Source organism: Schistocerca americana, chromosome 9 (assembly GCF_021461395.2).
Source record: "Schistocerca americana isolate TAMUIC-IGC-003095 chromosome 9, iqSchAmer2.1, whole genome shotgun sequence".
Lineage (NCBI taxonomy): Eukaryota > Metazoa > Arthropoda > Insecta > Orthoptera > Acrididae > Schistocerca > Schistocerca americana.
This window is the reverse complement of record NC_060127.1, coordinates 3,463,011-3,478,358: the sequence shown is the minus strand read 5'-3', so window position 1 is coordinate 3,478,358 and position 15,348 is coordinate 3,463,011. Positions and strand designations below refer to the sequence as shown.

The window sequence follows — 15,348 nt, the reverse complement described above, 5'->3', positions numbered from 1 at the left end:
ACGGACGGAGGGACCAATCGGCACTTTCGGAAGGTATCAGCTCGGGTAATCACCCCTCCCTGGGCCTGGCCTTTACCAGGGGGTACGTACGTGTCCTACCTGTCTACCCGGGGCGGGGAATTACGCGTTACCCCGTCACCGGCTACGCATGGAAGTGCGTGGGTCGGCCTTCAGACACGCACAGGGAGGAAGAAAGAGAAAGGGAAAGGAAAGAAGAGGGGGTCTCAAACGCCGCAGCGGAGAAAAGGGTAAAGAGAAGAGGTAAGGAATGGAGAAGGACAAAGGAAGGAAGAAGACATACAAGCAAGGAAGAAGAAGAATGCGGTACATTGACAAGCGTCCGTCTCCGGACGTAGGCGCAAACCATACTCCCAGAGGGGGAGAAAGTGAAGGAAAGAGCCAGAGGTGAGGGGGGGGGTGAAGACAGGGGATGGGGAAGGATGCGGAAAGGGAAGGTATGCAGCCCGGAAAGGAAGGAAGGCCACATTAGCTCGGAGCCCCGTGCTCGCTACGCACGTATCCACAAAAGAGTTGTGGATCCCCTGGGGGGACCCATTTGGTGTTACCATACGGAAGCCCTGAAGCTGTACTCACAGACCAGGGTACGAATTTCATGTCTGCGGTATTTACCGAAGTTTGTCGGTTATTGCGAATTAAAAAGTGGCGAACGACACCGTTCCACCCAAAAGCAAACGGTCGCCTGGAACGAGTCCACCGCACCGTTATGCGCATGCTGTCTTACTATGTTAATAAACATCACTCTGACTGGGACAAGTATGTTCAATACGTCACGTCAGCATATAACAGCCGTGTCCATGAAGCTACAGGGTACTCACCTTATGAAGCAGTATATGGCCGCCCTATGAATTCGCCTTTTGAAATTGACAAACTGCCCCCTGGAATTAAATCCAAAGATGTGAAAGGTCTAGCTCGACGTCTAAAATCCATTTGGAAAAAAGTAAGAGGGAACAATGCCCGAGCCACCGCCCAACAGCTAAAGAGAAGTAATCAAAAAGCAAAAATGCCTGAGTACAAGGTAGGAGACCTAGTTATGTTGAGCAATCCAGTAGTAAAAAAGGGAAGAACCAAAAAGTTTACACCTACTTATGAAGGACCGTACCGTATCATCCGGCTTACTTCACCGGTAAATGCGGAAATTCAGTTAGCGGAACGCACAGTGATCGTTCATTTTGACAGATTGAAACTGTATAAAGGACCCGAGCCACCCCCACCTAACAGTGAAACCAGGCCTATTACGCCAGTAGTTCCACCCAAAAAAGCAAGGAAGAAGGTAATACAACCGCCTAGACAGCAACGTAGATATGCTCTAAGGTCAAACCCCTATGATTTGCGTTCCTGAAAGTAGGTCTGGAATGGTATGTAAACAGTTGGAAAAGTCCTGCATGCAGCAAGAGAATTAATTGAGGGAAAACACCGTAGTTACTATACATTTAATTAAATTGTGCATGTTAGTTATAAGTAGACATAAGAATTGGCAACTGTTGGTAACTGGTAATAGAATTTATGACGTCACATGTTAATGGAAGTGACTGAAGTTATGTGATCATTTTGTCTTGTCATTTAACGTCTCCAGTCATGTTATCGTAGCGGTCGAGAATTAAAACCACAAACATTCTTTAATCATGGAATTAAGGGGAAAGTTGTTCTTGTCAAAAGAACACGTAGAGAAAGAATCAGTTAATCTTGTATATTTCAAAGGGATTCACATTTCACTTGTTAACTTAGTGAATAGTGCACGAACACAGGTATTAAAGCTTTACCATAAAAACATGATACTAATACGCCTTCGTAACTGCCAGTAGATCAGTGACTACATGCAGCCGTCTACCTGTACTTTGAAAGACGCCCTATTACATGTATGTTTTGCTAAATGATCACACAACGATAATAACAAGAATAAATACGTCCAAGTTAAACAACAAATAGGCTACTCTAAAGTAAAAGGAGTCTTCCTGAAGTGCTATTTTATTGTTTTCATGATGCGATGTTGAACAGATAACGAGGTAAGTTTTTTGGTACCACGTATTTCTGTATATTAAATGCCACGGAAGGAGTGCGTAAATACCTCCACTGTGGTCTACAGCCGTTCACATGCGCCGAGTCCCGCCCCTCCCTGTCAGCTGGCGACGCGGCCCCCTCCCCTCTCCATCCACCGGCCTGCCGAGAGAGCGGCCATTGCAGTTCCCCCTTCCCCACCCACCGCCTCTGTCCTTGGTGCGTGCAGCATCTGCACCTCTCCCCTCGCCCCTCCTCACCACCCAACCATCGCCCTGCAGGCCACGTGCCACAGCCACGCTACACATTCGTATATTCGTACGTTGCAGTTTAAACAGCAAACCTAAAGTGATAGTTATAAAAATAAAATCACCAGCTTAATATTGCCCTACAGATTTTATTAGTCTTATCTAAAGACGGGAATGTATGTGTATTGTCTATTTGAATTTTCAGTATGGAACAAAAATCGTGAGAGAGAACTTTTCCTGGTACGCATTGTCTAAACCATCAGGATTAGTAAATGTTGGAATTTCAGATCGATCTCCGGCTATGTTGTATCACCACCACGGTTAATAAACGGATCTATATGGCGTCAAGAAAGCCGGCACTTGCCGCTATATCTGTCCTGTAAACGACCGCTGAGTGGGGAACGCGTTAGCCAAGGAGTTGGGTTTGGAATGCCATTGCAAAATATAGTTTATATAGAAGCCTAACACCTGCCATTTACCTAAATTTTGAAGAACAGAGTGTTTAAGTAAAATAGTTGTAAGCCGATAGTTTTGTGACCTCTAGCGATTGAAGTTATTAGAGTCCCTTAGAAAAGAACATCCTCCATGCATAACTGTCGTGAACAACATAAGATAACTTTGGAAGGAAATTTTGTGACTGTACCGAGAGGTTAACTCCACGCGTAGCAAGAGGACGGACCCAGCGTGAACGCCAGTTCTGCCGCCCAGCCAGTGAAACCGGACGCAGCCGTACTGTCAGCTGTGCTGTCAGCAACTTTACAATCTCACGAGCGCGAAGCGTGTCGCACCTTAGCACCCCAAGCTGCACTGAATCTTAACACAGAAATTCTTAACCATTATATAACGAACCCTTTGAATAACCTTGCGCACATTTTCAATAGTAAGGAACATACTTTGCTCCCTACACACTCTTTATATGACAGATGAACTCTAATTTTATTAAAAACCAAAGCACGGACAGGTAAGTCATATCGACGTCTTCGAGATGCAACTAGCTTCGTCGAGCCGCCAATATTGATTATATGGAAGCAGGTAAGTGAGAGAATGAACAAAAGGAACAACCAATACACACCGGAACGACTGGTTGGGTGACTGATGATCGTCAATATTTGCAAATACAAATCAACACAGCAAACAGTATATCACCTGTTTAATAATTATTGGGCTGTTCATTGAAGGAGACATAAAATCATTTTTCATCAGAATCTTGTTACAGGAAGTATTAACGTGACATTACACTATTCCACAGCATTACACATAACATTGCCATGACTTAACGACAGTTTTCTTCTAGGTAAAAGTACCAAAGACTATTAGTTGGTATGAAGACACAAACGAGAGCATAAAGGAATACCAAGGGATGCTTACATTCATTTTGCTACGAAATGTAACTGGAGAGTAAGGAAGTTTTGTTTGAAGGAAATAATATTTTAAACTTTTGCTTTTGTTACGGTTTTGCCACCGCTTGTATCACTATGACAAGTTGCCAATTACTTATGTCAAATTGCTTGTGCCTAATTGATTACGTCCAATTACTTGTGTCCAATTACTTAAGTCCATGTATTATCTTATTGTTGTTCATTTTGACTGTTTTATTACTAACTATTTAGAGAATTTTGCTAAAGTTTTGCCAGCACCAGTAATTTAGTATTTGTATCAGCCTAGTGTTTCCATGTGTCGCTGTGTTACTATACTGATGAGGATAATAATTTTGTAGGATTTCAAGCATGCTAGAGTAAGTTCCCGAGTACTGCCAATTATTCGGTTAATAATAATGATGTCTTAGGTGATAAATTGTTTTAGAAGAGTAGTTTAGGATGTAACCATGCTTTATTTTGATTTGTATTTGAATGTTTATCTGGAGGGACATACCACATGCACCACCCGCAAGGGCACGTACCTTACGTGACGCGGCTGGCACCCGCGCGGTCCCTTAGCTGTCTGTGTCGTTCCTTCACTTTTCCGTTTCGCGGCATAGTCCGTTCTACCCACTTTCATCTTTCCACTATCAACAGAACAACCCTTGAAGAGTCATGCTCCGCCCGCAAGGGCACGTACCTTACGTGACGCGGCTGGCACCCGCGCGCTCCCTTAGCTGTCTGTGTCGTTTCTTCACTTTTCCGTTTCGCGGCATGGTCCATCCTACCCACTTTGATCTGTCATCTTTCAACAGACACAAAACTATTCAGCCCAGACTTTGATCTTCCATCTCGAAGAAGAGTTCACGAGAACAGTGTTCCGTGCTCTCTGACGACAGCTGATCAGGCAACGTCAGACGCGAACCGCGTCTAGCCCGCAGCTAAACGCCAGTAAGCGGAAATCTCTGTTCAAAACCTTGAGCCTTCTTTGTTTTCCCATTGTATTTTCCGAAGGAATACCGACTATTGAAGAAGTAGCATTTAACTGTATGACGTGTCCCAGGACACTGCGATACAAGCAAGGATAGACGGAGTTACAGAGACGGCGAATTCGGTCGCAAAGTAAGCAACCAGCTGGGCCCAAGGAGGCCAGCACCACGGAGTTACAGAGACGGCGAGTTTAGTCGCAAAATGTTGAGAGGATGAAGACGGCGAATTTGGTCGCAAAGTAAAGTTAGTCTCAAGATGTTGAGAGGATAAAGACGGCGAATTTGGTCGCAAAGTAAAGTTAGTCGCAAGATGTTGAGAGGATAAAGACGGCGAATTTGGTCGCACAGTAAAGATTTTTTTTTTTTTTTTTTTTTTTTAAGTGAGAGAAGCCGTGTTTTAGGAAGAAGTAAGTAGCAGCTATCTTGCAATCGCAGCATTGTCATATACACAGTTAAGTAGGCGATAACGTCGTGTCAACGATGCGCCGTGCGCTAAACTTTCATAAAGGAAAAGTCCTTCAGAAATTACGCTCAAATTATATTGTAATCCAATTTCTTACGCTTTCTGTCTCCACTATGGAAATCTCTAGATTCCCTTCGAGTTTTGTTGCTCTCCTTTCGCTAGCAACAGCGTTGACATCCTACGACACAATCTATGTCCCACCTGCACCAAACTGGTGTCACTTTTCTTTGTCACTCTCACTTTATGGTGTTTTGCAAATGTATTGATGTATGAGAAACTTCCTCTCACAATGTAAATGTTATTACACGTAGAGGGTCAGCCCAAAGACGCACTTAACTTTCTTTGTTTACCGATATGGAATATGCAGTAAATTTAATATGATATTTATGTACTTCGCTTTTATATTTTCATGTTTTTATAACAATTATGTTTGGGCTAAAATGGATTTCATAGGAACTTTGTTATGAACCAGTTTACTAATGCATAATGTAATTTTAAACAGAACCCACTGTAACAACTCATCTAGCTTTGTCACGCGTAATCCCACTTCTGTTTTGTTGGTCATCGGTGAATAAAATATATCGATTACGCATATCTATTCCCCTTTATTCAGTAATGCTATACCCCTTTTTGTGACAATATTCGTCACATTGAAGCACATAAATACGCTCATCTGGCGCAGGAGCCCAAGAACATGTAGCGAGAGCGTAAAATAGAGACAGCGCAGTGAAGAGCGTCGGTAAGCTTCATCGCTCTCTCTCGCTCTTACACCTGACGCTTGCTTCCTGCACGTAGCCGCCTCAGCTTCACTCCTCAGCTGCCGCGTGCAGCCCTGACGCCGCGCTGGCCTTGGAAATTATCTGCCGCGCGCCTTTCTTACGTAGCGCGAAGATTCGGCCGTGCAGCCAGCTGCCACTCTGATGTAGCCTCCGCGCAGATCTTTAGCAAACGGTTCCTGTTGGAACACCACTTATAACCTTTCATGCCACTACGGCTTACTCACGTAGTATTCGCGCCCCTTTAATTATGTTTTTTATACCTGAAAGCTCATTCATGATTCCCTTGTCAGCTAACGTTCAAGTTTTACCTAAAAAATCAAATAATCACATCCTAACGTCAATTGATGATTTGCTAGATCTTGAAAAAGGACAAATTTCTTACCCTCGCCTGTTGGCACACTTAAATAAATGGCAAACAGCCACAAACTAAACTCAACAATAAAGAGAAAACAAGAACCTATCAGGCATGTGCCCTCCCTTAGTTTTAAGAGTGAAACTGAGATATCAGTTAATGTGGAAAAACTAGTGTAGTGTAGTGATGTGTTCCCTTAGTGATAACTCCCTTTTCAACTGTGTTTTGAAACATGTGGACCTCCCCTCATACTCCCCCTGCGCTGAGTTCCAGTACACGGACCTGGCCACGGCCACGCCCCCTTCCTGCCGGCAGCCTGCGCGCTGCCCGCTGAGGACAACACACCACACCGCCTCGCGCCAGGCGCCCCCGCCGTGACTCATCAGTGGTGATGTGTTTATATTTTCAACTTATTTAAACAAAAGCAAAAAAAAGACATTTTTACCTCATCTTAGCGACAAGAACACTTAGCATGTTTACCTAATTCACACTGTTATGTTTTGTTCTAATTTTGTTTTGATATTCTATGATATTTTATGATGTTCTGATGTTTTACGATGTTTTGATGTTTTATGATGATTCTTGTATACACACAATATTGTTGACATGTGTAAGTCCCATTGCGACCCTTAGGAGGTCTTTAGAGACCCTTAGGAGGTCTTTAGAGTCTCTATATCCTCCCATAGATTAAGACCCCTACCGTCTTCCGTGAGAGCCATTCTTAATCAAGTAATGTTTACTTTGCTTTACAAGCTAAATTTGTTTACATTCAAATAATAATTACATTGAGCGAATTCACGTACGTTCTCCGCTCCCACGGAAGGGGGAGGAATGTAAAGGATGAGCCAGACAATAGGAGATTTTACTTTATTATATGAGCCTCCAACCAGTAACTTCATTTTTCCATTGCGGCCAAGCCACGGCCGGCAGCGTTATCTGCCTGTAAATTCTTTCGTCCCACGGTCTAGTAACAGGAAGTCAGCACCGATGAAGGGCACCTTGTTCACGCGCCTCTCTCATGTGCTGACGAGGTAACGCCGCCCCAGGCGTCGCTTAGCAGGCAACGCTCTGGAAAGTTCCATGCCGCCCGCACGGTTTGCTCGGTCCTGACCAATCACGGTGGAGGAAGCCGCGTGGTGCGTCGAACATACCCGGCCGCCCGTCGCCGGGCCCGCTCTCTTGTATTCTTGCTCACCCGTGAGTCGGATGCGCGCCCTGTAGCATTGATCATCTCCCGCTTCTCCCGGTGCTGCGGCACTGTGGACTTAGTTTTGGCAGACAACCACTTTCGGTAGCTTCGCGAACAATGTTCGCCAAATTGCAAGCTCTGGCTCACCCTCACCTCCCTAGGCCTATGTAGCCCCTTTCATCATGCTTTAGCCAATAAATGGCCTTTCTCTAAAAATTACACTATTATTCCATAACGCCCACCGCCTGCCCATACCCGCCATCCTGTACAAGTGTAATACAGATGACATACTACACAATGTCGGAAGTGCCACGAGGCTTTTCGCGGAAGATGATGTATACAGAGAAGTCGTAACTCCAGAAATTTTAGCGAAATACGAGAGCACCTGCCGAGTATCGACATCTTTTTGAGGGAGTGACAATTGACCATCATCATACACAAATGTAACGCATTGCTCATAAATAGGCAGAAAGACCCTTTATTATACGACTACACAATTACAGAACATTCACTGGAAACAGTTACTTTCATAAAATATGTAGGAGTAGGTGTACGGAACGATTTCAAGCGTGGAAGGCAGATGGCGGACAGATTCATTGGAGGAATCCTCAGGAAGCACAGTTAATGAAAAAGAGAAGCTGGCTTACAGAGCCCTCGATCGATCGGTACTCGAATACTGGGATCCGCATCAGACATGACTGATAGAAGAAAGAGAAAGTACCAACAGGAGAGCAGCGCATTTCACCACAGGTTCATTCAGGAAGCACCAAAGCGTCACGGATGTTCAACGAACTCCAGTGGCACACGCAACACAGGAGATTCTTGTGAGTCACGAGGTTTCGCTGCGGACTCCCGCATTCTGCGACACCGCTACCGCAGCGACCACGTCTTGGACCGCGTGCTGGCAAGGCACGAACACGTAACACAGCACACTCCCAGTTCCCCTGCCACTAAGTGCGGCTCAATCCGCGAGAGCGGCTCTCTTACGCCACAGAACTGACTGCGTACCGAGCTCGTCGGCAGAGAAAGACCGGCAGGATTTTCCAGTGGATTAAAGCTTTAGACACGAGTATTACTCGAACCTCAACTACGTGCAACTACGTGCTTCATTTTCTGCCATTTCCGAGGACATTATTGCCAGTTGTAGAAATGAGGAAAACGTCCCGGTCTGAAATCCATCCTCACTGGTCTGTCTGCAGCTGAGCAACGGCCTCGCGGCGACTGCGACGAACACCGGCCCGGCCCTGCTGCTACCACACCACACACTGGTGCGCCGCAATACGCTTAGCGACTGCGACTGCCTCCAGTCGATATCGCCAACTGTCAAATCGCACAGCAGTGGGTCTGCCTGCCTAACGCATTACTGTTACTCACTCGCATTTCGCTACAGTCTTCAGTCCTTGCAACGAGTTTGCGACTCCTGTGCGGAGTCAAACTGTAACGTATCTGTTCAATTATATAGTTAGATTGTTGACTGATGCAAAATTATTCTGTTACGTAGCCTTGTACATTACTATGTGGATTTAAATAGGGAATTTACTACAGAAGATATCTCGAGTCGCCACCTGAATCGACCTACCATTTAATTAACCTGAACATTTGCTTACATATAAAATCAGACAAGTGAGAGCTGGCCAGGAAGGGCCTCGATAGGAAATTTCATAAACAGCGAGTGTGTTACTGAACATCAGGAATATCTTTTACTATACATTTATTTCATGGTAATTCTTTAAAAGGGAAACAAATGAACAAACGTACATTTAACGGGAAAATCTTAACCTACCATGGAGTGAGTGCTGGTACTGAATAGTCCTGGTAAAACGGACTGAAATGTATACTTGAATAGCACGATCATTTGAAAGATGGATTAAACATGCACACATTCATACTAACCATTTATCGCAGAGAATGAACCAAATCAACAATTTAATAAAGGAAACAACATCTACATAGGATTAGAGGGAGACTATCTTCGATGGTCGGATACTTTAACAGAAAATTATTCCCAAACTCATAAAAAAGTTACGAGAGACTGTAATTAAGAGCAATGAATAGTAACTACGTCCTGTCAACAATTCTTCCAAAAGATAGGCGCCCTCTAAAATCAGTAGTAACATCGTGGGTATGCACTCCAAAGAAAAATCGATAAAATATAAATCCCGACGTGAAAGATCACGAAATCAAAGAATAAAGAACCAGAATTTATTAAAGAGAGCAGACTGATTCATTTACAAGCACAGAATACTAAAGCAGAATTTCACGAACAAAGCACATGGTAATGGCTACCAACCGTGCACAAAGAAAACTCACTCAAATCTGCACGAACCACAACGGCATTTTTCTTAACATGACTATGGAATGTTAAAACTGTATGCAAAGCTCTTCATCAGTTACACGATTTATTCAGGAACCTAGTCACGCTCATACATGCACCTGGCCCCATTCCCAGCAATCACAAAATTGTAGAGCACAAGCAAAACACTCCTATAAATTTCAAAAACCGCGAAATTAGTCTCCATACCTGCCTCCGCAAGATATACCGTGTTATTAACGACCCGGTGAACCCAAAACTTACAACGCCGAGGACTAAAACCAGATGTCTCCTCTTGGACGACCTCGTCACTCACCCACAGTTCCTTTACCGCGGACGGGAAGCCGGCGCAGAGACAATATGCGCGTTCTACCTGTGCCAGCTTCAACAAAAGCATCGGACAATCGCTAGTCGGTCTCTCTCTGACCCAAAAGGGTTCCCCTTTGCTTTGTACAAAACTTGGCATAGCTCTAACCTGCATTCCGAGAATCTTACGCCGAGTCCACAGACATATAGGCAACCCCGTCAGACGAAAAACACGCTTCCAAGCAGACAACCAGAGGGATGGAACAAGGAAAACATAGCGTGACTAAGGAAATATACGACGACGCTATTCTGTATGAAACTCGTAATATGCGTAGAGCTAATGTGGAAAATGATTTAGATACAAAATACAATTCAGATATTGTAATTTGGTATTGAAATATGACTCTGGCTGCCAGGTATAGCATTCAGCTGATCATCCTCTCGATGTGACTTTGTAGGAGCACCCACACCTACGTGGTGCTGTTCAGAAACAAAGACTGTACCAACACTGAAAGTCAATGAAGAGACTTATGTAGAGCCTTGTGTGGAAATGGAATGTGTTGACATTACTGTGGAGCCCAGGACACACCAGCTACTGAACCCCCAATCAGCTGGACGTTTGCTTCCTGAAACAAGAGATTGTCAGTTTAATCAAACCGAGTTCATTGTTGCGGCCTAGTTTCTGCAAAAAGAAAAAAGAAAAGAAAGAAACGGTGTGACACAAGGGTGTCTTCACCTCCAGTACATCTTACTGTGGGAATGTTGGATAAAGGCCTGCTGCATATTCAAGGAAGCACGTCTGAAAATCGAAAGTTTCAAGACTTTCACGATGATTTTGTCGACAAATGGCTCGATATAGAGCATACGCCAAGAGAGACGTGGAACTGAAATGGAAGGCGCCATGGTACTAACAAAAGCATAGAAGAATGGAACCGAAGGATAAATACATCAATATCGGGTTCATCCAACCATTTACTCATGTGTAAGATATCTTCGAGAAGATGCAGAGTACGATGGCCACCAGTTTAAGGGACAAATTTTAAATTTCAATGGGAAAAAAACAGAGAAGTCAAAAATTAAGAGCGATTTGACTACTGGAAAAACTTTAAAACGGCTCCAAACTGATGGCAACTTCAAATCGTTTATAACTTGCATGGTTTACACATAGAAATCACAATGAAGAAGGAAAACGTAACAACTATCGGAAGTTACGTAAATACTGAAAAGTAATTTACTGCATGTCAGGGTCATCGGAATTCTTGTAAACATAAGGAAGAGAGAGAACGTCGTTATAGTATTTCCTGGAAACGACACATAGTAGGATAAAAGTCAACTGCAATTTGTAAAATACTCTGTAATGAAGAGAGACAAGACTATCACACGGCCCACGCCTCTTGTAGGGAATCGTCGCACCGTTTTCCTTCAGTGTGTCTTTGAACTAAAATCCGTGTGGGTGGACACGGAAGACGAAATGGTTGCAGCGGGAAGGCAGGCAATTGACGTCAAGTGGCTTCCGCCCTATAGCCATGGTTAGGGCGAACATTTTTTTCATGAACTTTGCGGTGAATTTTACAACAGTTCATGCACGAATCCGGCTATTATAGTGTAGAGCAATTAATTTTCGCTGTGCATATAAAGACATCTTTACACATTTTTAGTAGTATGCCACATTTCGGCCATCTTCTGCCACAATACGTCATGTTTCAGCCAACGTTTGCCAAAAAAAATGCATATATCGGTCGCATCTTGAAGGATACGAGAATACAAAAATGAACATGTTGTTCACGTGACAATGTTTCACGTGATATTCTCACAAATAAACACAGCAATTACTTCAAAGCTTTGTCAGGACTACAGTAGATAAGCAGCTTAACACACTAGTCGGTTCGCCGAGCTAAGACATTGTTGCGCGGGGTCGACGAAACGCTCTCGAAGCTAACGAAGGCGGATTCCGACGCAATAAACACCGCAATACGTGTTCAGACCTCTTTTTTCAGTCTGAATGCAAATTCAGTCTGCTTCAACAGGCCGAAAGTAAAGTGCTTCAACAGCAAGAAGCTGCGAGGTTTTCTTCGTGATATTGTCGAGAAGTTCTCCCTTCAGCACCGACGGGGGAAATGCTAGATTGCCAACTACGTCAACTTAGAGATTGTGCAGACAAGCGGTTTAATTCGCACCAAACAGGCAAACACAGCTGCTGTGTGAAGAGAAGTGCCGAAAATGACAGCAGACAGACGCTGTTGTTTGGGTACACAGGTCCACCTTCAGGCGTGCACATATTCTTCACGGACTTGTGTGAGAGGATGGGTGTCCTGCAACATGCCAGTGGAGAAGCTGGAGAATCCCCGCTTCAGGCAGTGCTTTGAGAAGTACACAACGCGTCCAGTTCCAGATAAATCGAGACTGAGCAAGAACTACAGTATTCATCCGTGCGCTAGCAGGACGTGCTGAACAAAACACGAGGTCTGAGTGTTCACAGATAAAACTACCGATGTGGGTGGGCGTTATGTTGCAAACATTGTTGGCGGTTTAAAAATTGACGGACCTAACATGTGAAGCTCTCGAGAGAATAAACAACTGGACAGTGGCCATTTTGTTTGACACTCCACGAATGCTACGGCGACTGGACGAAGTGAACAGTGGCAACGATTTGCTCCTGGTAAAAGACGGCGCATTATACGCGGCTAAAGCAGCCGGGAGGGGAGGGGGGGGGGGCTCAGAGTCTGCTACAGTACGGCGTACGTCACTTGCCTCGCACACGCGTTACGCACTGTTGCCGAAGAGGTACGACGTGACGTGACGTGACGTGTACGAATTAATCTCCTGTGCCACGGGTGCAGACATTTAAAGGACGAGCACCCTCAATGCCGCTCCCCCCTCAGCCTGTCCTTAACGCTGCTGAGTGTTACTTCACAAACTGTATCGAAATAAAGACAATCATTTGCGAGCTCGATAGCGATGAACAAAGTGCTGTCAAAACTGTGAAGGAGGTCTTTACAGATGCCACTGCTTATGCCTCAACACGAACTTTTCTACGGTATCAAAAGTGGTCTGAGTGGAAGCTCACGGTACTCAACCGCAGGACGCGACGCCCTGGATACTGTGCAACGTGTGCAGCGTGGGCTGGATGGAGCTGAGAAGCTGCAGACTGTTCTCCAGTGGAGCCCTCGGTACCCACACAATGTGCAAAATTAGTCACAGTCCTCCTGGGAATGCCGCAGCGGGTACGCAGCGGGATCACCGCCTGTCTGCAGTGGGCTGCTGTGACGTCCTGTGATGTGCAAGAGAAGCTTTTCCAGGTGCAAGACCATCGTCAGCGACAAGCGTGTATCTCAGAAAATAGAAAATACACCTTGTGGTCCAGTGTAGCTGAAGACCGACACGATCTGTTAACCAATCTGGAACACTTTAAACAAGTTGTGCGAAGTAGTAAAAAAGTGGCTTTATTGTTTGGGTAGGTGTTATTGTTTTCACTGTGCTTCGTTTTTTACACAGTTATTTTGAAACACTGCAAAACGTATGTGCTATCATAAGAATAACGCTCGTGCCACAGCACGAGGCCTCTTTCGAAGACTCCGACAGAATATTGGGAAACGAGCCTCAATCCGCCCTCCTCACCAATAATATTTAACATGGCAACATACTCGCGCTCTTCGAAAACAGAACACACTAAATCGTTTTACCCAGTCTCTCTTTGCAGTTTGTCCTTCATCTCAGCACCTCCCTCTCGCTGTCGCTGCCTGCCGTTTCTCCCACTGATTTACACGTATATTCCACTGCCCCTGCCCCCCCCCCCCCCTCTCACTTACACTGTCTCCTTTTGCCTTTATTTCTCTCTGCCACCGTCCCCAACATGCCTCGGCAGATCAAAAATCGTGGCAGGGGGGCGTACGATTCACTCTTTCCCATATACCCGTTTCCTTCTCTTTCCTGCTATAGCAAGATATGCTGCTTATGTGTAACTAACTCTTTAGGTCAGTAAAATTTTGGGTTATTTATTTACTTGGACACATTAATCTACATTGACACATACAAACAAGTAATATGCCCGCATAATACAAGGTTAACACAAAATGGTTTGCTTTCCTTTTTTTGGATACTTTGTTCATCAATCGCAATTCACTGAAAATACCGAGCCAATGATTTGTATTTTAAAGACGTAAAAAAGTTATTAGAAATATTTTACTGAATTTACAGTTTTTGCAGTTTCATGTAGTGTTTTGCAGTTGTTTTAAATTCTTTTCAATCATGTTAAGACTCCTTGTAGCCCATGTTTCGAGGCGCCTCACTCCAGAACCACTTTGGGCATATTTGTAGGAGTGAAGTACCCGTTATAAAGAGACACCGCATCATAAAGTTTTACCGGTGAAAAAAATGTTAGTAAAAAATATAACCGGTACTGATAGGTAGCTAGTAAGTAAAAGATTTTAGTTGAACTACTTTATTGCATCACACGTTCAGGGCGTTGCACATTAGATGATCAAAATAGGACGTTGACAGAAAAATACCAATCATCCGATTCTGGGCCACGCCCTAAATGCATAACGCAGTAAAGAAGTTGAGGTAACATCTTATGACTTATTAGCAACATATCAGCATTCGTCATAATTTTTATAGCCATCAATATGGTCACAATCATCATACATGACTTCTTCTCTTGTTTCAAAATAGAAACAGTGCCACCTAAAAACATAATCTGGCTAACTCGGAACCCTTGCGGAGACCCTAGAACCCCGCCATGTGTTCACTGCTCAGTTACTACTGGCTTTATGCCTCAGAATGTACAGAACTTACGTTAAGTACGATTATTTTGACGCTATGGATATCGGTAATGGGTACTGATAACAGGAAAAAGGTTTCGAAGTTTCCTGAGAACATCATTTTAAGAGCATATGGTAAAAATTTCGACGATCTGCCATGGACAGAAATTAAAGACGTGACCATCTCCACAACTGATACTTTTTGTTACCCAAATATACACTCCTGGAAATGGAAAAAAGAACACATTGACACCGGTGTGTCAGACCCACCATACTTGCTCCGGACACTGCGAGAGGGCTGTACAAGCAATGATCACACGCACGGCACAGCGGACACACCAGGAACCGCGGTGTTGGCCGTCGAATGGCGCTAGCTGCGCAGCATTTGTGCACCGCCGCCGTCAGTGTCAGCCAGTTTGCCGTGGCATACGGAGCTCCATCGCAGTCTTTAACACTGGTAGCATGCCGCGACAGCATGGACGTGAACCGTTCTGTGCAGTTGACGGACTTTGAGCGAGGGCGTATAGTGGGCATGCGGGAGGCCGGGTGGACGTACCGCCGAATTGCTCAACACGTG

General features: G+C 44.5%; 1 protein-coding gene across 1 annotated transcript in view; it reads right to left on the bottom strand.

Moving 5' to 3' along the window:
- The window catches only part of LOC124550846 (alpha-(1,6)-fucosyltransferase), a 315,823-nt gene that overhangs the window by 149,162 nt on the left and 151,313 nt on the right, over window positions 1-15,348 (bottom strand). The gene's annotated exons all lie outside the window — the stretch shown is intronic.